At 46.3% G+C, this 24,038-nt stretch overlaps 1 protein-coding gene across 7 annotated transcripts in view; it reads left to right on the forward strand.

Moving 5' to 3' along the window:
* Cnih3 (cornichon family AMPA receptor auxiliary protein 3) overlaps positions 1–24,038 on the forward strand; it is a 191,061-nt gene that overhangs the window by 25,396 nt on the left and 141,627 nt on the right. The window contains exon 1 of one of the 7 annotated variants that reach the window (XM_063272625.1): positions 18,961–23,401. The exons of the other annotated variants lie outside the window; for them this stretch is intronic. The gene's annotated coding sequence lies outside the window, so the exon portion shown is untranslated. Of the gene's footprint in view, positions 1–18,960; positions 23,402–24,038 lie in introns of those variants that run through there. 7 annotated transcript variants of the gene reach the window in all.

Raw genomic sequence — 24,038 nt, forward strand, 5'->3', positions numbered from 1 at the left:
AAGAGGCCAGCTTCTCTCAGAATTGGCCCACCTGATGTTAGCCGGGGAAGAAACATGTCTTTGTTTACACACAAGAGGCCCTTTGTGTCTTTGGATGCTGAAAGCCAGGTAATGCTGTGCCTTGCAGGGCTAGAGCAGGCCAGTTCTTGCCAGGTGATGAGCCGGAAAAAGAGAGATGAGAGGAAAATCAGAGAGCGGCAGGGGTTGGCCTCGCATTCCTGCAGGGTGGGAGGCAGCAAGGGACCTGCTGGGCATGGAAGGTATTCCTGCCCTGCAAGATCACCAGTTGCAGGGTGGAAGGAGACCCGTGCACAGGATTGGCTGGCAGCCAGATGATGGAAACAATTTTTTTTAAATAACTGTTTCAGGGCTGGGGATATGGCTCAGTGGTTAGGAGCACTGACTGCTTGCTCTTCCAGAGGTCCTGAGTTCAATTCCAGGCAACCACGCGATGACTCACAACCATCTGTAATGAGATGCGATGCCCTCTTTTGGTATGTCTGAAGACTGCTACAGTGCACACCTATAATAAATAAATAAATAAATCTTTAAAAAAGACTGTTTGGTTGCTTTTTCAATTCCCTTGTTTCTTTTCTTTTTTTAAAGATTTATTTATTTTATTTATATTAGTATATTGTAGTTGTCTTCAGACACACCAGAAGAGGGCATCACATCTCATTACAGATGGTCGTGAGCCACCATGTGGTTGCTGGGATTTGAACTCAGGACCTCTGGAAAGCAATCAGTGCTCCTAACCACTGAGCCATCTCTCCAGCCCAGTGGAAATGATTCCAGTAATGATCCTAATAGAGAGAGTGTGTGTCTGGTCAAATGCAGCAGCTCTATACTGTCATTCTGTCTTGCTCTTGTCTGCCAGGTGTGTTGGGGGACACCCACACTTCTCGTTTGGTTTATAGGTGGTCAAACTATGAGTGCTATATTTAAAGCTCATTGAGAGGTCCCTCATCATGGGACTAAATGCAGAACAAGACATCATTCTGGGCTACCTGTGACTGGAGAGGCAAGGAGTGAGGTGTGTGTGGTGTTGTGTGTTATGTGGCATAGGGAGGTCGTTGAGATTGTGAGGAAGGGAAGACAGAGATGTGTAGACGAGACACTGAGCGTGGGCTGTGTGGACGATTGTTCTCATACCCTTTGCCTGCCAGTATCCTCCTCTTCTGAAACAGCACTGAGTATCATTTGGGAAAGGAGCTTCTCACTGACAATGCTCAAACTCCACCATGATGCCGTTCCCTCAGGCACAGGAGCCAGTTCCTAGTCAGAAATAGCCCAAACCAGGGATCTCTGCAATGGGTCTCCTGAAGAACTGAGATCCTGTAGAGGAGAGAAGCCTCATTCTGTGTTCCTAATGTGGTGAGGCATGAGAGTAGGGCCGCTGGGGAAAAAGCTGCAGGGGAAGCAATTGCCTATGTTTGCCAAGAGAAATGAAAGCAGGGTAGGGGATGGTAAGAGGTGAAGCTGGGCACCTCATCCAAGCTCTGGAGACAATGACACCCCTGGACTTGTTAGGTACAAGAACCAAAAAAATATTCATACTCTCGTTATGAACATGTAAGTTTGGCTTCTGAAATTTGTAGGTTGAGCATCCTGGTCATAGTTACCTGTGACACATGTAAATATGGCTCAGTATGCTTCGTGTGTGTTGGACACTGTGGCATCCCAACATATAACCAATCAAGGAGGTGTGATGGGAGGAACCAAAAGCCAAGTAGAAGGTTTCAGAACAGCAACAAGAAAGTGTAAAACGAATAGTCAGAAATGAGAACCCACAGCATCGGGAGACAGAGAAGCTGGTAGGAGGTACTACTAGGTAGGTCTGCTGTGTCCATGGGCGGGAGTGTTCAAGGCTATTTTGAAGGGTTGTCCTTCTGCCACTAATCACTGTAGTTCTCCCTTTGTCTTCTGCCTCGACGGGCTTGGACCTGACACCACGCAGGGTTGTGGGTTAGAGATCAAGACAGGCACAGTAGGTTCACATAGTCACAGTGGTATTTGCTGCTGTTGTTTTTTTTAGATCCAATTGGAAAGATATAATTGCCCACTTAAACATACAAAGCCCAGTACTATCCATCCCTTGAGAACATTAACAACCTGTAAATACACAGAGCGGAATCTTTTTTTTTTTTGGTTCTTTTTTTTTTTTTTTTTTTTTTCGGAGCTGGGGACCGAACCCAGGGCCTTGTGCTTCCTAGGTAAGCTCTACCACTGAGCTAAATCCTCAGCCCCCACAGAGCGGAATCTTAACATCACCTGCCGTCTTGTCCTGCCACGGCTTCTCCCCTGCTGTTGTTTCTCTCTCTCTTTTTTTTTTTTTGGTTCTTTTTTCCGGAGCTGGGGACCGAACCCAGGGCCTTGTGCTTCCCAGGCAAGCGCTCTACCACTGAGCTAAATCCCCAGCCCTGCTGTTGTTCCTCTAATGATGAATTATATGCTGTCTTAGTCACTATCCTATTGCTGTGAAGAGACACCATGACCAAAGAAACTCTTATAAAAGAAAGCATTTACCTGAAGGCTCTTATGTTTCAGAGGGTGTTCCATCATTGTCACGGCAGGGAGTAGGCATGGTGCTGGAGAAGTGGCTGAGAGTTATTTCCTGAGCCGCAGGACTGGACAGACTCTGGACTTGGCATGAGCTTTGAAACCTCAAAGTCCACTCCCCGCCAGTGACACGCGTCCTCTGACCAGGACAAAGTCTCCCAATCCTTTCAAATAGCGCCGCTCCTTGGTGACTAAGAATTCAAATATATGAGCCTACGTGGGCCATTCTTATTCAAAGCACCACATACGCATTTGATCTTTCCATAAATGTCGGTGTCAGAACTCCTAAGCATGTGTCACAGTCTAGACCCGAAGTAGGTGCTCGTTATGGTTTAAATATTGATGTCTTCAAAATTCTTAGGTTGAAATAATCCCCAGTGTGAGCCATTTCAGAAGAGAGCTCCGTCCTCACAAATGGAGAAGCATCCTCTAAGAGTTTGGGGGGAAGTGTGTTTCCATGGGAGCAGTAAGAAGGTGCCATCTTTGAAGCAGAGTACCTCATGAGACACCATGTCTGCTGGTACCTTGGCCTTGGGTTTCCCAGCCTCCAAAACCACGAGTGATATATTTCCAGTCTTTGTAAGCTATCTCTGCCTGTGGTCTTTTGTTATAGCAGCACAAGCAGGCCAAGACAGGGTTAAAAAGCTCAGTAAACTTGGGTACTCTTTGCAGACACAGTCATGTACAGGTGGCACCCCATAGATAGAAAGATGAAGTCTATAGAACTGGGGAGGTTGTCCTGCTCAATGAGGGCATAACAGGGAGAAATCTGCATTTGAATATCCCCAGCCTGCTGTCATTCCTGTGTCTTCATGGCATTTTAAACAACCAAGTTTATTTATCAACCATCCTTTCAAGGCATCGTGTGAACCACCAAGATAAACTTTAACCTCAGGAGAGAGAGAAGATGTTCCTTTCCATAGGAGAGCATTGCCTTCTTCGGTTCACAGAAGCCCCAGTGAAATGGCTGTTGAATCAGTTGAGAGCTTTGCCTGAGGATTGTCACTGAGGCAGCAAACCCTGAAATGGGCTGGCACATGCTGAAGCCAGGCTCTGTTTGATGAACACATTGTTACCAGTTGCTCTGCCCTGTATTTATAGCACATGATTTTGCTAAAAGTCTATGATGAAACATTATGCAGAATTTCATGCAAAATGTTTCTAAAAAGACTTATAGTTATGGAAACTTGACATGGATACAATGACAGGCAATAAAAACAGGATATGACACGTAAAAATGTTTTCACACAAACATGTACAAATATCTATGTATCTTTACACAGGACTAAAGGTCTGGCTACCTTTGGATCATAAGGTTATGGTCACTTGGGGTTTTTCAGTCACTTGTATTTCACATTTTTTTTTAACCATGATTATAATATAGTGGTTTTCTGTGTCCTTGTTTCCTTTTTTAAGATTTATTTATATATATTAGCACAGTGGTTTTCTATGTCATTGTATCTTTTTTAAAGATTTGTTTATATATATATATATGAGTACACTGTAGCTGCCTTCAGACACACCAGAATTGGGTATGGGATCCCATTACAGACAGTTGTGAGCCATCATGTGGTTGCTGGGAATTGAAATCAGGACCTATGGAAGAGCAGTGAGTGCTCTTAACTGCTAAGCCATCTTTCCAGCCCTGTGTCATTGTATCTTATAATCAGAGTACAAAGACAAAATCGTCTTTAAAGATAGTATCTTCCTGTCGCTGACTTATTGTAGAACTACAGGTATATGCTGCCATGCGTACCTAATGCTACATCTCTGATCAGCTCACCTGTGAGGACTGTCACAAAACACCACATTTTAGAGATTATCCAGTTTGCTAGTGGTTACCCAGGATACTAATGGTAGAATCGAGGATCAAATTTGGAGACCTGTGGGGTTCTCTGCCATCTTCTGGAGAGTTATGCTTGTGTGTCTGCCATAGGCGGACTGCTGGTGTTACCCATTCCCTGGTCTGCTCCGTGTGTAGAAATAGGGGGTAGGCCTGTAGGGAATGCTTTCTACCTAGCTATCTAGCTTTGGAAGGGGAAGGCAAGTGAGTGTGGCGTCAGAGGCTGACAGGGTGGCCTCCTGGATTTGGGGCACCAGTTCTAGTTTCGAGTTTTAGCTCCAAACAGTTCTGGTTTGCTCTGGCTTCCTTTGTGTTGCCCCACAATCCTCCCTGCCAGGCAGAGAGTCTCCTTTTGATGCATCAATTCCTGCCAACTGCCAGTGGGTTTATTTATTTATTGTCAAGAAAGGGTGGAAAAGGACTCACAGCAGTAGCATCCAGGGGTGAGGAGTGAAAAGAAGCCGTCGTGGGTTGGTCTGATGCTGCTTGTACACTAATGCTAAATCCTGCTTCCTCAAGATGTGGCTGCCGATCCTCACACACACCAAGTGAAGCTACATGAACCTGCTCCTCAATTTAACTGGCCAAAAACTGAAAAGGTTAGAGCCTGTGATTGGGCAGTGGAGGGAGTAGGTAGGACTTGAGGATGGAGTGAGGGGGTTCCGGGGGAGAGGGAAGAAGGAGAAGACAGAGGTGGAGGAGGCTGCCACGAGAGGAGATGGACTGTGGGCACGTGACCAGGAGAAACAGCAAGTCACCAGGGACTTCGTAGTTGGGAAATAGGTTACTATAGCTGTAAACCTGCCCAATCTAGGCTTACGGTTTATACATAAAGTACCCGAGTTGTGTGTGTTTTATCCGGGCTACCTAGGATTATGAATTCTTTCTATATCACCAGGGTGGAGCACTGTAGGGCACAGGTAGGAAGGAGGGAGGGAGGGAGAGAGGGAGGGAGGGAGGGAGGGAGGGAGGCAGGCAGAGAAGGGAGATCACTTCTCAATGCCCACATCAATAGAGATCAATAAAGGACTCTGTAGCAAAGGAAAGCATAGCTTACATAGTCCCCTGAACTGTGCAGTGAGGCCTCAGGGCTGAAGGCAGGATATTCTTTCTGATGGCGGACTCTCTTCACGGCAGAGGCGTCAGGAGGGCTTAGAAGCTGTTGTAGCAATTGTGAATTACCTCATTCAGCTTCATGCCTTTGACCTCTTGGCCCCAGCTCAGGGTACAGTTGGGAGGTTGTGGGGCCTCTAGGATGGGAGGTGTGGCTGATGGATGGAGGTCACATGGAGTGAACCTTAGGGGTTAAACTGTGGCCCACCTCCTGACCAGGCTATCTGTTTCCTAACCAACGCTGTTGTAGACCCTGTGACTCTGGCCACCATGCTTTCTACACCATGCCGGACTTTATCATCTGAACCATGAACCCGGACAAATGTCTCATCCCCTAAGAAACAATGATGTGGAGGGCCCTGGGTAGTGCTTCAAAGATATTGGCCAGATAAGAATATTGGCAAGAATATTTACACCGGGCTAGGACAAAGGAGAGGTTCAGATAAGAGTTTGGCACTGGGCTAGGACAAGAAAGTAGGCTCAAGAAGAATACAATGGAGGGATGTATTGTGTTCCTTGTATCCTGGTCACCCTGGTAAACCCCGAGACACAGAGACCACAGGACTTTATTTATTGCCTTGTTTGTTCCTTGACTACCTTGTCTTTGAGCTTTGCATGTACCTAGATGGTATAAAAGTAGACTGGGAAGAAGAAGAAACCCCCCCCAGCACTGGCTGGAGTCATGTTGTAATGTTGTCTAGATGACTTTTCTTTCTTTAATCTTCACTCCCTCCCTTGAGACCCTGTTGACTGACTGAGCTGGCTTGGTCATGATAAGAAAAGCTCACACAGGGATATAATCCTGAATTCCTACATAGTGATGTAGACATGGGGACCGAGACGGCTTCAGGCAAAGGTGATATTCCCTGACCTCACACTGTGGTGCAGAGGCATGGAAATCAGCCTGTCTTCTGGGGCGAGGAAGGGGACACAGCGGTAAAGGTAATCTGGGCAGAACCTCTCGGAATTGCTGTCTCCAAAGTTCTCCAGAGCCAAGAGCAAGGCTACTTGTAGGCCAAGGCCTGAGGGGCCAGAGGATACGCCAGAAGGTCTGATTTGGGTAACTGAATTAAACAACAGTACGTTTTGACTATGATGTCTGTGTGCCTTTTGTTTTTCTGAAGTGATTATTCAATTATTTATTGCTTACTAAGTAAATGAGGTGTCAGAGGTGGTCGCAAATTGCGGTTGGCTGTTTAAATGTAGTTACTAATGAACATTGCTAGCAATGTTAATTAGTATTCATGTTGCAGGCTCTGAGGCTCCTGAGACAGTTTCACCATGAGCTCACACTTGCTGTACCAAAGAGGAGCCCATGCTATTAGGCTTCTTCTCACACTGACAGGTGGGCAAGAATGAGACATTCAAATGGGAGACACACACAGCCACCGAGAGGCAGAACCACAGTTTTATTTTATTTTAAAATTAGTTTTCTTAGCATACAGAATAATGTGGTTCATTAAGGTATTTTTATATGCGCTCATCATTATGGTGGGCTCCTGTTTGCACCCACTGCCTCTACCTGTCCTTTACTCTGGGCTGGTGCTTTCTTTTCACTGCTGGCCCACCTTTTGCTTTCTTGTTACACACTTATGCTAAGTCTAGAATCTTCCCGTGGAAGAAAAACAAGATATTCTGTCTCTCCCCTCCCCATTATGCCGTATTGCAGAATTAGACTTCTAAAGTACACATTTATTTAGTAATAATTTATTTAATGTGGATGTTGTTTGTGTGAATTTGTGTGAACCACATGCATGGGGGGAGGCGGGAAGAGGTGATCAGATCTCTTGGAACTGGAGTTACAGGCAATCGTGGGCTGCCAGGTGATGCAGGGAATATGAGGGTTTTTATCCTTATACTAAGAGTAAAAAAAATCAATTGAAAAGGGAACTAAATGGTATCATTTATAGAATAAACATTATAATACATATATTGGTCTGTTCAGGGGAGGTTTATGTGGGCAGGCATCATTCAGGGATTGTGAAGGAACAGAGAGACCAGATTTAGACTGTGAGGAAAGGCTTGATTTGGCTGACTCACGCTAATAGAATGGCCCAGAAGCAGCCATTCCAGACAGAAGAATGTAGCCGTCCAGTCAGAAGGTGGATAGACATGAGGGAAGCATGGAGAGAGCAGCAGGAGAGGGCAGCCTGGTTGCCTTTAGAGAACATTTCCTTTTAAATTGCATGTGTAAGTGTTTATCTGTGTTTGCATATACTCTCTGTGAGAGAGAGTGAGTGTGTGTGTGAGTATGTGTGTGAGTGTGAGTGTGTGAGAATGTGAGTGTGTTGTGGTGTGTGTGTGAGTGTGTGTGAGTGTGCATGTGTGTGGTGTGTGTGTGGTGTATGTGTGTGTGAGTGTGAGAGTGTGTGTGTGAGTGTGTATGTGTGTGCATGTGTGAGTGTGTGTGTGTGGTGTGTGTGTGGTGTATGTGTGTGTGAATGTGAGAGTGTGTGTGAGTGTGTATGTGTGAGTGTGTGTGTGGTGTGTGTGTGAGTGTGTATGTATGTGTATGAGTGTGTATGTGTGTGTGTGGTGTGAGTGTGTGTATGTGTGAGTGTGTGAGTGTGTGTATGTGTGTGAGTGTGAGTGTGTGTGAGTGTGTATGTGTGTGTATGTGTGTGAGTGTGTATATGTGTGTGTGGTGTGTGAGTGTGAGTGTGTGTGTGGTGTGTGTGTGAGTGTGTGTGTATGTGTGTGAGTGTGTGTATGTGTGTGTGGTGTGTGAGTGTGAGAGTGTGTGTGAGTGTGTGTATGTGTGTGAGTGTGTGTATGTGTGTGTGTGAGTGTGAGAGTGTGTGTATGTGTGTGTGTGTGGTGTGTGTGTGTGTGTGTGTATGTGTGTGTGTGTGTGTGTGTGTGTAGGTCCCATGGAGGTGAGAGGCATCTGTTCCCCTAGAGCTGGAGTCACGGCCGATTGAGAACTGCCTGAGATGAGTACAGGGAAGAGAAGAACTCAGGACCTCTGGAGGAGTTGAGAGTTAATATTTGCCCTTAACTGCTGAATTAGACCATCTCCCCAGCCCCAGTCTGACTGAATTCTGAACAGTATTAGACCGACTAAGACCATGGACAGATGGAGATGGACTGACTGTGCTTTTGCATTGTGAGATGACCCAGAGGTTCGGGATGCTATGTTTAAAGAGGGTCCTTGAGTGCCAGGTTGAGAAGGGGTGGACTTGTGATGGCTGTTCTCCATTGTGACCCTGAACGGATACAGAATCACTTGGAGACAAGTAAGGAGAGTCTCAGAGGATGCTTCTCCATTTGTGAGGACGGAGCTCTCTTCTGAAATGGCTCACACTGGGGATTATTTCAACCTAAGAATTTTGAAGACATCAGTATTTAAACCATAACGAGCACCTACTTCGGGTCTAGACTGTGACACATGCTTAGGAGTTCTGACACCGACATTTATGGAAAGATCAAATGCATATGTGGTGGTTTGAATAAGAATGGCCCACATAGGCTCATATATTTGAATTTTTAGTCACCAAGGAGCGGTGCTATTTGAAAGGATTGGGAGACTTTGTCCTGGTCAGAGGACGCGTGTCACTGTGGTTGGCCTTGGCGGAGAGCTACTGGTTTGGATAACGCTGTAGTTAGGTTATTGATTCAATTATTTTTTTTTCTATTAAAAATCCCATTGCCAGCCTGGTATAATCAAGTAGCAAGTCTGAGGTCTCACAGGTCTCAGGGATGAGATAGTTTTTGTATTGAAATCTGTAGATGTGGTGGTCATGGGCTCTGGAGTATGGTGACAGCATGATTTCAGATGCTGGCCACCAGAATTGTGAGCCGGTCTATTTCTACTGCTGCAAAGCCACCTAGTAGGTGCTACTTTGTTACTCTTTGATACAATGGCAGGGTACCTTCCATGGATGTTTACTTGTTTTAAAGTTTCATTTTCTTACATTAGTGCACCTCACTGGGTGAACTTAGTGGCTTGCTATCCCCAAGCTGTGATAGTTACTGTTGGCATAGTGGGGCATGATGGGAGCAAGCGGCAGCGGCGTGGGCTGTAAGGGGCTCTAGTCCAGAGGCCACTCTCAAAGCAACTGAGGAGTTTAATTAAGGGATACCACAAGGTTGTGGACAGGGGTAAGGGAACTAACAGGAGCGGACATGGGCAGCTACTGCCAACGGAGTCATTACTGCTAACTCTTTAGGTGGAGTAGGGGGCCAGCAGTTCCCAGAGCGTGGAGAGTCTGTGGTAGCTTCAGGAGCAGGCAGTTGTTGCCAGAATTCCATCTCTGCAGAGTGTAAACAAACATTTATCCCCTCCTCATAGGCCCCAACGACAAACTGAGGTGTGATTCCATCAAAGCTTTACTTAGTGAACCAGTGACTTCCGCTGAGGGATTCTAAGGAGTCTGGGGGACCCACAAAGCAGATGCACTAGGAAGTCTCACCCAGAGTGGGATGATGGCTTCTCATAGCTGTGTGGATGGGCATGTCTGTCTCCCACTTTCCTCTAGTTAATCTTTCCTAGCCTGTGTACTCTAACCCTCTAGAGGCCATTAGGGCAAATGCATGCAAATATCTGGGCGGCCACCGAATCCTAGATGAGTGTGGAGTGAGGATCCGCACCCCTTCCTCCCCTGTATCAGCCATCAACAGGCCGGATGTGGTGGTCTCTTGCAAGCAGGCACAGCTGATTTGATGGTGGCTGTTTTGTTCAGAGGATCTCATTCTACAGGACCTGAGCCTTCTGTGGGGACAGGTGACTCTTCGCTTGCAGAAAGGGACAGAGGGAGCCAGGGACCACATAGCTCTCTCTGTTGACCGCGTCCTCTGTGCCTTTGTGCTTACCCACTCAGTGTGTGACTACTGCTGCTCCTTTTAGCTCTCTGACATTATCCCAGCAACTTGTTGACATACAAGACTCCCAACACAGTCTTTGTCATTTGACCATCTGATAACGGCCAGATAGTTTTGACTTCTCAAAACCAGCCTCTGCCCAAAATTTCTGGGTCACTTCCTGGTCACGGCTTAAAGGGTCTCTAGGACTTAGCCCTGACACCTTTCACCTTTCTCATGCATAGCGCCTATCTCTGTTCTCATACTTGCCACATCCTTCCCTGATCACGTGTGTTTGCCGATGCTGGGTATGGAATGCAGTCCTCTGATAGTTCAATCCACCTCTTCCTGTAGCTTCTCCTCTGCACTCCAGCCAATCCAGACTGTGTATTCCATAAAGGCAACCACTGGATTCCGTCCGTGCCTGTGTCTTTTCCTTGAAGCTGCCACCACACAGGGTTTCATTCATAGTATCCTCTTGATGGATGTCTGCAAATGAGTTGATACTATCTGTATCACACAGTGTAGGTAATTGGAGGTTGGCTGTGAAGTCTGTGGCAAGACTTCCAGAATGTCTGATCTCTCTCACAGTCACAAGTTCAAACCAAGCTGATCCAGTGACTGGGGAAGCAGACTGCGGGAAGTCTGAGCAGAAATACACCGTCTCTCCTTCCCTTTTGTGCCTGTGATTTTTGTTTCATGGTCTTGAATTGAAATTTCTCCTGGAAACTTGAAACACAACCAAAATAGCTTCTACTGTGTCACCCAGTAATAAAGCCTTCCTAGCCCTTCATTTCCCTGCAAACATCTCCCTTGAAAATCAACTCTGCTACAAAGTGGGGCTAATTCAGCTGCCACCCATGAGGATGCAGTTGTGAGCAGGAGTTTAAACGGGACATTTTTAGCTTCTCCAAAATGTCAACAAGCTAAGAGTTTCATTCACTTAAAAAATGCAAATAAATGCAGCTGCATCTGGCCGTGTGGACAATGTACGTGATGCAGTCGAGCTAAGCTAAGAGGGGGGCTGCACCAAGCTAAGAGTGGGGACACGCCCTGAACGAAGCACCCAACTTTGAGGGGAATTAAGGAGCATTAATAAATATATTTAGAAAACTCATGTGGTAAAACTTGTACCCACAGCTCATCTCTCTTTTTTTTTCCCCCACCCTGGGAGCCAGCAGAATTCATATGATTGCTTAAGAGAAACAAAGAACTGGCCGCTCGCCAAAACCAATGGGATATTGACAAAAGGAAATTCATATGTATCGATGGAACTTGCATGTGTCAATTCTCCATCACTGTGCTCAAAATAACTAAAGAATCTCAAGGTTCTCACTGGAATCCTTTATTCAAATATATTTTTAAAATGTCATGTAGCCAGGTTCCTGAGAGAGCCCACTAAAGCCATTTACACTTAAAATATTGGTATCATATTGCGTATTTTCAAGAAAATCTAGTAAGAGAACATTTTCATTGTTATATTTGTTTTTAGAGAAGTAACTTAATCTTCTATCATTGATATTTATTAAAAAAGGTTTTTGTTTTTATTGAATGATGGTGTCTGTGGGAAAGTAGACTTAATTAAAGGCGGAAACACACATGGATACTGCGTGGAGATTCTAAAGGGTAAACTTGGGCCTTTTCCAAGGCTTGCTAATATGTCGTTATATGATCCTGGTTTTTTGTTTGTTTTATTTTTTGTGTGTTTTTTTTTTAAAATGACCGTTCTTAAATCACACTTCCAAATACGTTTCCTTTTCCTAATATGGAGTGTCATTGAAGCTACTTTACACTTTTCATTCATGATTAAGGTCATTTTGGCTTTGGTTTGTAAGTGGAGGAGAACAGGGATAGAAAGGAGGAATATTTGTCCTGGCTGGAATAACTGAGGAAAAGCGAGAGGAGAGGAGAGAGAGAAATGGGCCTTAAAGGGGCAGCATAAGAAGACGGACTTTCAGGACTGGCTGGACACTGGGCCGTGTCAGCAGAAATATGTGAAGAAGAAAGAGCTCTGGTGAGCTCCCAGAGGCCCCGAGGCGACAGCCCACATGGCTGCCTCAAAGGGCAGGGGCTACAGAGCAGCAAGTGAGCTCACAGAAAAGATCCGCCGATTGGGTGTTTCTAGCTCCGAGACTCATCAAGAAGCTTGAATTTTGTGAGTGTAGTTTTGATTTTCTTTCTCTTTCATGTGCATGCTAACTGCTAATCCTCTTCTGAAATCCTTCTTCTGTTTTCTCATCCTTCGCTCTTCATCACCCACCTTACCCAATGCACTCGAAAACGCTGGACACCTTCGTTCTAACATCATGCCTTTGTTTGAGGACAGGCCGTCAGACCTTTCCTACCAATGAAAGCTCAGTGGTGTCCAGTTTTCTTCACACACTGAAGCTTGCTTCCTGTGTGCAGGACCTCCTAGTCTACCCCCCGGCCCCGCCCCGCCTAGCCCCTCCCACCCGCCCCGCCCCGACCCCTCCCACCCAACCCCTCCTGCCAATCCTTCACTTCTTTCACTAGGGATTGGCTAGAGTCCTTCCTGTAGGTCAAAACCACCACAGTCACCCCAGGCTCTGCACCATTTAGCTAATGTTTACCTTCTTGACAATCCCGCTTTTCCTTCCTGCTTGTTCAAGTCCCATTCATTTGTGGGGAGCAAATTTGAGGTGTCTTAGTTTTAAGATATTTTAGATATGTGAGGTCTTGGCTACCATGTTACCCTGTGCTGTGTCTCTGCCCCAGATACATGTCGTTGGACTGAGATGTGTACAGCACGGAGTGGGAAGATGAGATTTCTCTTTCTCGGGAATTCAGAAATGGAACTGAAAACCGGTGTGGGCATCTGGCAACATAACACTTAAGGACTTGGGTCGGCCACAATCCATTTTGTGGAAACTATGGAAACCGATTGATACAGAGTGAGAAAGTGTGCCAGTTAGGGTTCATGGCAGAAAAACACAGGAAAAAAGTTCCAGATAATGTGAGCTCAACACAAAACCCAAAACAACATCAAAACCCCAAACAACAGCAGCCACCACCACCACCAAACAGACAAACTTATTACAGCAAAATCAGACCGGGGAAGGCAGAAGACCAGATCAGCTAAATGGACCAGGGGAGAGGAGGCAAGAGGATAGTCCTGGTGTCTTCCTGGCCTCGGTTCATTAGGACCCTGCCTTGTCCGCTGCTTTATTCAAGCTTCCTCCCGTGGCCCACCCTCTCCACAGGGCAGCCACAGCAATCCTCTCACTACTATAATAGAAAGGCTTCAGTCTTGTCTTGGGGTCCTGGCATGAGGTTTGTAAAACCACTGGAATTTCCCAAGTGATCAGCCCCCAAAGTCTTACAGTTTATGCTAATATGATGACTAAGCACTTGACCCCAAAGGGATCAATCTTGTGATTGGAGGGTTGGGGCGGCCTGGCGTCTGGGAAGGTGAAATTTATCTTTTCTGAGGTTAGGCCCGCAGAAGCCCTGGGCTCTGACAATGTGCATTTGAGCCTGTAACACCCACCGTCCTCCAGTGGTTCTCACAGATGGGGTAAATCTGGCACAAGGCACAGCAGGGCTTCTAGCTAGAGAACATATTTTTAGTAAGAAGCCCGTGACAATCAGATTTGAGAAATGAGACACTCAAACACGCAAGGAGAACTTCTGAAGCTGTGGTTGGCGGCAGGAATACCCAGTGGGCTCATTGCACTCAGGCCTGCCAGGTTGTCTCCACACTGGGCGCTCAGTGAACAAAAGAGCAGTGGTCTTTGAGGCTGAAAGGTTTCCTAATGACCGGCAAGGTTTCACCTCCTCTTGTCATTTGATAAATGACCGGGAAAGACTAGAAAAGGGCTTAATAACCCCCGGCTTACCTAAAACAATGGCTGACTTTTCTGACTTTGAGAAACGCTGTCCTCATTCTTCTCTTGCCTTGACCTGGTCTGTTAGCTTTTGTGAATCCCAACTTGGCAACACATTCTAAAGGAATTGGTGCTGAGAGTGAAACATGTCTGCACTCCAGAGGGTGCCAGGGCATAGTGGGCAGGCTCCCTTAGACTGAATAGTCAGATTGAAACTTTTTACATTAAGGGTTTACATTAGTTGTTCATAGTCATTTTCAGTTTTGATTCTATTGATCCATTATTATTTACTAATTATTCAGACTCCCCCAATTGATCTGTGCATGCTTTTTTCTTTCTTTCTTTCTCTCTTTCTTTCTTCCTTCCTTTCTTTCTTTTTTTTTTAGCATTTTTAGAAGAGGATGATCCTTGGTTAGCACATGCCTGTGGTCTCCAGAAGTTATCAGTTCTTTCTCACAATACCTTAGCAGGGTTCAGTGGGACTTCATCCGTTCGTTGTCTGTTTGTCCATCTATCTAGTCATCCAGCCACTGCCCTAAATCTGTCCATTCACTAAACTAAACAGGGAACTGTGGTGGGCACTGAGCCAGCGCAGGGGAAGGTAGTCATTTTAAAGAGGAAGACAGGTGGGAGGTCTGTAGATGGAACAATCAATGAAGGCATTGATAAAGCTGATAAAGGCAGAGGGTGATTAATCACCAATTAAAGGCCAAGTGTAAGATGGCGGAACGATCGGAGGCTCAGACCCAGAATCTAATTACAAGGGTAGCTGTGTCCCGGCAGGGGCTGATTCTTAGTTTGGACAAGTTTTGGCATTTTGAGATCAAGGCCCTGACTTGGGCAGAATTGAATCCTGAGATTCCTGGACTGCTGGCATCACTGGAATAAATAGCCTTGAATGTCTTAATCCCTCTGAGTCCTCAAAGGCCTGTCAGAGGTTCCCCATCAGAGCCTGGCAAGACAAGGCCACCGGGGCAGTGACGAGGACTGAGTTACACTACTGTGGTCTGCCCTGGAAGTTTCTGGGGCTGATACTGGAGCAAAGGCATCAATGGAGGAGCCAGAAGCAGCAGCACGTCACAGGAGCTGTGGGAGACACACGACAGCCTCCCGAGTGAAGTTTATCAACAGGGGCTACGCCCCCACGACGCCAAGACTGCAAAGTAGTTCTAACGTGCATGTCAAAGTGATGGAGAGACGTCAGAAGTGCCGTAGCCAAGACTGAAGGAAGGGATGAAAACACCCAGAGAGGTTGGGCATGCAAGAGAGAAAGCACTGTCCAGGACTGGGAAGCTCAGGACCAAGGACTACGTGTGTGGCAGGTCTGTGATTATATTTGGTAGTAGGTCTGTGGCTGTAGTTGGTAATGGGTCTGTAGACATATTTGGTGGCAAGTCTGTGGGCATATTTGGCAATCAAGTCCATGTCTATTTTGGTGGTCAGATCCTCAGTATATCTGTTTATCAAACTAATGCGGAGCGTGCTAAAGAAGGGAGGATTGGAGTCCCTGAGGTGCTAGCTTAGAATTGGGCTTTCTTAGAGCCATGAGATGATGGGACCCCATAGTAGGGGCAGGATGGTGGCATTTACTTAACAGAAGTCAGATGGAACATAGTTATTACTATAATGAGAGAGAGAGTCAGAGTGGTACCCATGGAAACCTGATGCTTAGGGGGAAGTGGAGATGGTTAAAGGAGTATGCTATCTCTAGAGACATTTGGGCTCAGGTTATACAGAGAGAATCAGGAAGCTGAGGGCCACTGGCCTTATTTATAAAGTCACATTGTTTTGGGGGCTGGAGAGATGGCTCAATGGTTAAGAACACTGGCTGTTCTTCTAAAGGACCTGGGTTTGATTCCTAGCCCCTACATGGTATTTATCAACCATTTATAACTCCAGTCCCACAGGATCCAACACTGTCTCCTGGCCTCAGAGGGTATTGTACGCACACAGAGCACAGACATACATGAAGGCAAAAATACCTATACACATAAGATAAAAACAAATCAAATCCCCATTATAATCTTTTGCCCAGTTTCCCAGATGGGCCAGGTTTTAGACTTAAATTTGAGTAAAGAAAAGGCAAGGTGCCCATGGTCTACGCCAGGGAATGACCCTGACAAGAGGAGATTTCTATAGTTCTCGGTTCTTCTTCAAAGGGACCGGTTTGCCTACTTGCTTGGGCTCCTGAAAAAGGGGATACCCTGACATTTCAGAGAATACTTCATATTACATTTAAACGTAGATGCCTCTCACAGGCTCACGATTTTGAACACTTGGTCCCCAGCTGGTGGCAGTGTCTTGTGGGGGAGTGAGGCTTGGTTAGCTGAAACAGCTCCCTGGTGATGGACTGTATGGACTATATAGTCTGGAGTGCGCTCCTACCCAAGTCTTTTTTGCTTTTTATCTGCTGACATTGGATGCGATCTGTTGTAAGGCCAGAGCCCTAGCTGCCATGCCTCCCCACCGTGACACTGTGCACAGAAGAAACCCTTCCCTCCCGAGTTACTCCCTGTCCTGTATTTGGCCAGCAGATAGACATTTATCCTTGGGAATCCAAAGTATTCTCAAGGACCCTTGTTAGGTCAGGTAATAATTATTCTGGCTCGGGTCTGGCCAGCAGCATCTTCTGTAGATGAGGCACTGAACAACACATTCAGTAGGATGGGTTGGCCAGGTAACTTAAGGTGGCCTCTTTGATTGGTCACCCCAGTGCTGTCACAGCAGAGTAGCTGTGATGGAAGGATGAAGGCAATGTCACCATGATAGCATGGCTGTCTTACCAAGGCTGGCAGGGACAGAACCACTTCCACATGTCCAGTCATCAGCCACAGGGGCCAGAGCCTGCAGTGTTACCTCTTGAGAAAACATTTGGGAAATTGATGATACTAGGTTTCATCTGCCCAGAAATACTGTTCCTCCTGAGTACTACAGATGTGTGATCCAGGTGTCGGCTTGTCTTGAGTGCCTCTGCAGCTTAGATCCATGGCACCACTGTAGATCAAGACACCTATGGGGAACACGGTAGTTGTTACAGTAGATATGTGTATGGATATGTGGCTCTGGGGTCCTGTCTGATAGTTCTCCATTAGAAGCCCTGGCCTATTACAGCAGTAGAATGGCCTTTTGGAGGCACAACTGGGACACGTTACCACGGAGATGACGCCCCTGGGAGGACGGGATGCCCTCCCTAAATGAATACATTCTATGCCACCTTGGCAGGACACATGGCCTTGGGAGCTGTTAGTTTAGCAGGAATGGCACTGTCTGCTCTCACCTCTCAGGATGTACTTTCAAGCTATTTGCAGCTAAACATATTTTCATTGAATTTCTTTTATAACTGCATAGCTCTTCTCTGAAGGTCTATGATGGTTTCATCATGTTTTTAAAGAGCGATATTATTTGTTTAATTATTTTTTATTTTGTTTATGTGTCTGTGTGTCTGTGTGCCTCATGTTGGCGGATGCCCTTGAAAACCAGAAGAGGATTTCCCTGGATTTGCAGTTGTAGGCAAATCCATGTGGGTAATGGGAATCAAACTCAGGTCCTCTGGGAGGGCAGTAAGTGCTCTTAACCACAGAGTGTCTCCCCAGCCTCCGTCTCATCATGGTTTATAGTTGTAATTACCAGTTATTACGTTTTTGTTTGTTTGTTTAAGTAAATTTGTATCAGTAATCATCTTTTAAAAAATGCCTCGGGGGCTGGAGAGATGGCTCAGTGGTTAAGAGCACTGACTGCTCTTCCAGAGGTCCTGAGTTCAATTCCCAGCAACCACATGATGGTTGAAAACCATCTGTAATGGGATCTGATGCCCTCTTCTGGTGTGTCTGAAGACAGTTACAGTATACTTATATAAATAAAATTTAAAAGATCTTAAAAAAAAAAAGCCTCTGGCTGGAGCTGGCTCAGTTGTTAAGGGCACTTACTGCTCTTCCGGAGGACCCAGGTTTGCCTCCCAGCACCCACACGGCAGCTTATAACCCAGCACCCCCACACACAATGGTCCACAAGTGTCTGCAACTTCCGTTCCAGGGGATATGATATCCTGGGCTCTGTATGTATACGGTATACATACAAACAAGGACACACACACACACACACACACACACACACACACACACACAAAAATAAATAATTAAAAAAATAAAAACAGAAGCCATGCCTTAGCTCTCCTGTCCATGAACTGATGGATGAATTTCTTTCTTCTCTTCATTTCCTGGACTACTGCCGAGGTTAGGATGTTGAGCCATTGACCGTGGCAAGGGACTGGCCCCATAGTCTCAAGTTCCTTGCCTCAGTACAATCAGAAAGTTTCTATGGTACCTCACTTTACAAGGGATCTCTAGAGACTCTATGTTTCTATTGAGTTAGTTTATGATGAAAAATTTATCTGCCTTCAAGGCCAAACCCTTCACAGTCTCTGGTTAGCATGCGGTACTGTCCTTAAGATGGACATTTACACAGGTTAGCTCAAAGCTTCCCTTCTTCATAGTTTCACAAGTCAGGTTATACTTCCCAGATCTGTGAGGATGCCAGGTCAGCCCCATTGCCACCGCAGAGATGCCCCTGTGCTGTGCCTTAGGGTCTGTCCTACCCCTTCCTGCACATCCAGAATACACATGCCCACACTTTCCTATTCAGTCTTTTCATTCCTAATCAGATCCTTTCTCTGTTGATAGGTGATCTTACCGACCCAGCTTTGGGTCTGTAACAATAGAGCAAGCATTTTGGTTTTTTTTTGTTTTTTGTTTTTTGGTTTTTTTTTTTTTTTTTTGTTTTTTGGTTTTTTTTTTTTTTTTTTTTTTTTTTTTTTGTCTATCTAGTGTTTGTCCAAGAAATAATTTATTTTTCATTTTTGGTGTACAGGAAGACTGGAGGCTGAACCTAGAACTTCACACATGCTACATAAACATGGTACCATTAAGATGCACCCCCCCTTTCTTTTGAGATCTAGTCTCAGTAAGTTACCCAGGTTGGCCTTGAGCATACCCTGTGCTACTCGACCCAGCTGTTTCTGATCTTCTGAGTTAGTCAGTTTTAGGAGCTGGTTTTACCCCTTCTGCTGTCATGAACCGTAATGTAAGTATCTGATGAGCTACCCCTGGGAAGGAGTCATTTGGTCTCTGAAGGGGTTGTGACCCACGGGTTGAGAACCACCACTCTACAGACAACTGTACCGGAACCGTTTCAGGACCTGCGCAGATGAGAACCTCCACTCTAGAAGTGTGTTTTGCTCGTGCCCAGGGTATCCAGCTCTCTACTTACTACTGGCTGGCTCTCACTTTACACCCTTCTCAGTGTCTTCTGCCAGGCGCCGTGGGTGTGTCCGGCGAGAACTGCTTTTGCACACACTCACTTTAAAAGACAAAAGTTAGCCATGAGTGAGGCTGAGGGGTGATGTTCACTTGGCAGACTCGAGTCTCCACGAACAGCCATTGTTAACATACTCCTCGCTCCGGTGCCAGACACGGTCTGAGACGCGTTAGCTTGGTTAATGCTCTCAAGAGTCTCACATGCTCTTGTGAGCGTCTCCGTGTCACAGTTGCTGAGGACAAAGCTCAGTGAGGTTGAGCCACTTGCTTTGGAGCACGTGGTTAAGTATAGGAGAGGCCTTGATTGGGGCAACCCTACTTTACACTCTTTGCTCATAGGCACAAAATGGTTCCTTCTCGAGGCAGGTGCAAGTGACGACCAGAGTTTCAACGTGTGTGTATGTGCGTGCATGCGTGTGTGTGTGTGTGTGTATGCTAGGGATTAAACTCAGGCCTTGAGCATGGTAGGCAAGTGTTTTATCTACCCCTAAGCCATGCCCCTACCATGTTCAACAAAGCATCATGTATGACTTTGGTTGCATTGGTATTTTTCACCCCACTCCCCGTTTGCTTATTCAACATTGGCTGGCCCCTTTAAAGATTCTAGGAACTTGATGAAAGCCCCTACCCTTCCTATATGGCTAAAAAAAAAATCCCATATTAAATATAACTTTCTTTACTATAAATATTTTGGAAGACTTTTTTAAAAATAATTTTGCCTTTGCAGTGATCTAGCTATGAACAACTTATTTAATTCACAATTTACTGTGATTTCTCATTCACACTTGGGATTCCTGTGAAGTAATTACGAAAACCTAAAATACAGATTGTTTCCAAGCGTAATGAAATTCTTGTGAATAATAATTTAACAAATGAGGTTGGCATGTCACTTTGTAGACATTTAATTAGACGTTTATTGATTACGAGTCTGCCATATTCTTTTTTGTAGCTTTGAGCTAAACATGCACACAGAGACACACTGGCGCACACACGGTCTCTCTCTTCTGGTCTTGGACCCTTCTCTTTCTCTCGAGTGACACGTGGCCCCTGGCCGTGCCATGGATGGGACTTGCTGAAATGGCCATGTTCCCAGAGCTACCATAGCTGTAAGGATCTACAGCTGGTGCTAGAGAGGGAGAATATTGACTCTCTCACTAGGTGGGAGGTGGGAGGCTCCTCTTGCCCAGATGTCTTGACTCACTGGCTTCTGGGGGGTTTTGATTGGAATTACAGAAGTATTAAGCAGGGAGGGTGTGTTGGTGCTATGATAAGTGTCCCCACTCCACCCTGCCCCACGCCCAGAGGCTTCAGTTTCCTGTCTGTCCTTACAGGACATCTATTTCTTTCCTGGGGTGAGGGAGACCCTGCCATGCCTATTCACTGTTGTTTGTTTTTAAATTTTTTTTCCTTTTTACCTTGTTATATACCCAAGACTGGCCTTAAACCCCCATCCTCCTGCCTCTGTCTTCCCGAGTGCTGGATTACAGGTGTGAGCTTCCTTACCTGGCTTATACTTTAGCCTGTTAGCCTCTGTGTCATCTGGTCTTGGCCTTGTGTGGCTGCTTTTTTCTTTCACCGTGCAGGCTATCAGCAATGTGGAAGAACTTGGAGGTGGAGAATCCCTTTGGGAGTCATATGTGTTGGGGTTCTCATCCCAGCTCTGGCACTTACTGCATATGACTTTATGCAAACCAGTTAAGCTCCCCAAGTGTCCATTTCTTGTTCGTAAGGGATAATAGAAGCATCTGCCTTCTAGGCGCTATTCTGAGCTGGCTGTTTTTGCACTCTGTGGAACCCATAGCTATCTGAACGCATTTCTTATGATTTCCCTCAAATGCCCTTGTAGAGGCAGCATCTCTGGGGCTGGAGCTGCTCTCTAGACCTCCAGTTACCACTGGACCCCCATCCTCAGTTCTCCACCTGGGAGCTACGTAACCTTCCAGGTCATTGATCTTCCTGGGCGGAAGCTAAAACAGCTCTAGGCTAGCAGTTACCGTGTGCACACATCTCTGCTCCATTTAGAGGGGGCAGGCTTTATGTCCCAACAAAGCCTTGCTCTCTGCTACTCTAGCTCTCTTAGACACTAGTGAGATGTCCGCACAGCCTGGAGTGGACGCTGGTGTTCGGAGGATCCAGCCCCAGCAGGTGTCAGGAGACAGGGCACACTCCCTCCCTTCCCCAGCTGAGGTTCAGGCAGTGCTTTTCCCAGAGAAAATCTCTTCACAGGACCTCTTCCGTCCATCCTTTGGGTGAGGTCGAGGGGTAAGAGTTCCCAGCCAATTCTCAGGTATCTGTTGGGGTTCTCGAGTGAGACACATCCACAGTCACTGGTGTTTTTCCATCTGAGCAGCTGTACCTCAGGACATGGTGGCCATAATCCCGCTCAGTCCTTGTTGTTGTCTTTATGGAAAAGTCCTGCCGTGACCTCCGCTCCACATCTTAGGAAAGGCATGCAGGACTTATTGACAGTCTCACTGCAAAGAGGCAGCGTTGGGATGGATCACTCACGTGGCTGAAGTTATTGGGTGGTGGCCCATGTCTGGGAGTGGCTGCTGACAGTCAGCTGAACCCTCTCTCTGTGCTCTCCTATCTTCTGGGAGGCTGGCAAGCTTCTCAGTGCAATGGTCCCAGGTTCTGAAAGCAGTGGGGTGAAATCCACAGACCCAGGGCTGGGCTTGGAAGTCCCCAGTTGTCCTTTTACATTGTGTGTCGGAGCAACCTACAGGTCCATTCCAGATCTAAGGATCAGGGAACAATGGCACACAAAGTGGGTGAAGGGGGCAAAGGGACACAGCTCCTGGGTTTCAGTGGAGAACCAGAAGATAGTTAACGTCATGACGTGGGCTGGGGACCCTAAACCATGTTCTGAAGCACTTGTCCCTACTGAAGCATGCTGTCCCCGGGAAAGGCCCAGGTGGGAATGATACCCCTTGAGTGGCACATGCCCATGGGTGGGAGACAGTGTGCAGGTAGTGGGGTGAGCATGCAGGGTTGACACGTGTCGAGAGAGACTGAAATGACGACAGCTCTCTAGACCAGCTATTCACTTACCGACGGTTGCAATTTCTCGAGGACGGCGGTACCATTTTTAGCTGTTAGAATTCAGTTAATTATATTGCTGTGAACTAGTAAAATAATTAATAAATGTTAACACTTGCATGCCGTCTTAATTAAGAAATAAATGCCTTTGAATGAAAAAGTGCCTTCTGGCTTACCTGGTAATTATCAACGTACTGAAATCACCCTTTAGAAGGCAGCCTCTAAAGAACTATGGCACGATCAGCCATCAGTCGCGTCTGCCTGGGTGAGTCACGGCTGTATCTGTCCTTGGAATTCCCAGTGTCAGGCAGGTAAGGAGAGGAGGGGGACAGTTTTTACCTCCCCTAGTGGGCTAGCAATGTCATCATTATGTAAGCTGGGGTTCTAGATAGATAGTTCTGCCTCAAACCCTATCTCCTAACAATCCCTTTTGTTGCCTAGTTCATTTAAAAAAAGATAAACAACAGCTATCATGTTGTGAAAGTAACCTGTTTATGACTGACCATGTGGGAACATGGGAACTTTTAGGGCCAGGAGCTAAATCTCTCTGCCTTGCCACCCTCCCTCCCTCTTCCCTCCTCCTCTCCTTTTTCTCCTTCCCCATCCCTTTCCTTCCTTCCCTTTTCCCCTGACTCCTTCTGTCTCTCTCCCTCCTTCCTTTCTTCCTTTTCCCCTTTAACGTTGTAAAATGTATCATGGTTGAGAAAAATGTATAAAATGTAATGGGGAGGTTTTTGACAAACATTCAGAGCAAAAACAGACTCTTGGACTCCATAGTGGAGAACATGCCTAGAGTGCCTGAGGCCCCGGTTTCAGTTCCCAGCACCGCAGACACCCAGACTCCCTCCAGCATCCCAGGAGCCCCTGGACATCCCACCTGCCTAAAAGCCGTGAGTATCCATCTTAAAAGATCATCACATCCTTCCATTTCCCCACTAGTTTCCCCACTAGTTTCCCCACGTAAGTGTGGCTCCCTAAATGTTACATTTTTGTTTCATCTGGTTTTGAACTTTGGTTAAACAATGTATGGTATTGTGAAATTCACCCAAACTGTCAGGTCAGCCTTGGTACACTCAATGCCACTATTGTGTGCCAGGGAAGGAACATACCCCAGTGTATTTCTTTTCTATGGTCCTCCCAGTGGACACTTATTTTTTACCAGCAATGATGGATAAAGCTGTTGTAGCTCCCTGCATGCATCTTTCCTGCTGTCTTAGTTAGGGTTTTACTGCTGTGAACAGACACCATGACCAAGGCAACTCTTATAAGAGCAACATTTAATTGGGGCTGGCTTCCAAGTTCAGAGGTTCAGTCCATTATCAACAAGGCAGGAACATGGCCGCATCCAGGCAGGTATGGTGCAGGAGGAGCTAAGAATTCTACATCTTCATCTGAAGGCTCCTAGCAAAATACTAACCTTCAGGCAGCTAGGGTGCCGATCCTAAGCCCACGCCCACAGTGATACACCTGCTCCTACAAGGCCACACCTTCTAATCCTGCCACTCCCTGGGCCGAGCGTGTACAAAC

This window comes from Rattus norvegicus, chromosome 13 (assembly GCF_036323735.1).
Source record: "Rattus norvegicus strain BN/NHsdMcwi chromosome 13, GRCr8, whole genome shotgun sequence".
NCBI lineage: Eukaryota > Metazoa > Chordata > Mammalia > Rodentia > Muridae > Rattus > Rattus norvegicus.